We start from the raw sequence: 620 nt of genomic DNA, 5'->3' as shown, positions 1-620 counted from the left end.
GTTTTGGAATAATTTATTTCACAGCAATAGATAACTTAAACAAACAAATAAAGTGCATTGTACAACATGTATAGGCTGGTACCCACATTCACTTTTTGGTTTAAAGGTGGGTTTTTGAAGTTATTTCCCTACAATCCAGGCTAACATCATCAAGCTTTGCTCTCTTTCACTTTTAATCTGAAAGCAGCAAGGGGTTTTTGCCAACGTAAAATTATATTGTACTTTCAAATATCCTTGTGGATTTGCTAATTTACTTTCTATGGAGAGAGAAAGAGAGACAGAGAGAGACTGAGGAGGGAGAGAAGGAGAAAAAGAGGAATAATCTGGGAAAATTTCAAAATTTTACGAAGTTTTGTCACATGCCCTTTCAACTGTTACAATTCTCAGCATAGAGAAGTTTCACAAGATACCAAATGTGAGTTAACAGATGTTATGGTGGGGGATAAAAAGGAAAGTTTAATTAATATTTTTAGTGGGAGAAGGATCATGTGGTTCAATCCGTATGACAGTTTTAAATTTCTTATCCCTGCTAAATGAGTCAATCGAGTTGGGAACTGATTCACTTGAACACATGTGTCTCAAAGTCTCACTAAGGAAAGTGTTCTGACATGCCTTCCTGG

The sequence above is a fragment of the Leopardus geoffroyi genome, chromosome C2 (genome assembly GCF_018350155.1).
Source record: "Leopardus geoffroyi isolate Oge1 chromosome C2, O.geoffroyi_Oge1_pat1.0, whole genome shotgun sequence".
Lineage (NCBI taxonomy): Eukaryota > Metazoa > Chordata > Mammalia > Carnivora > Felidae > Leopardus > Leopardus geoffroyi.
Note: the sequence above shows the minus strand (reverse complement) of the source record.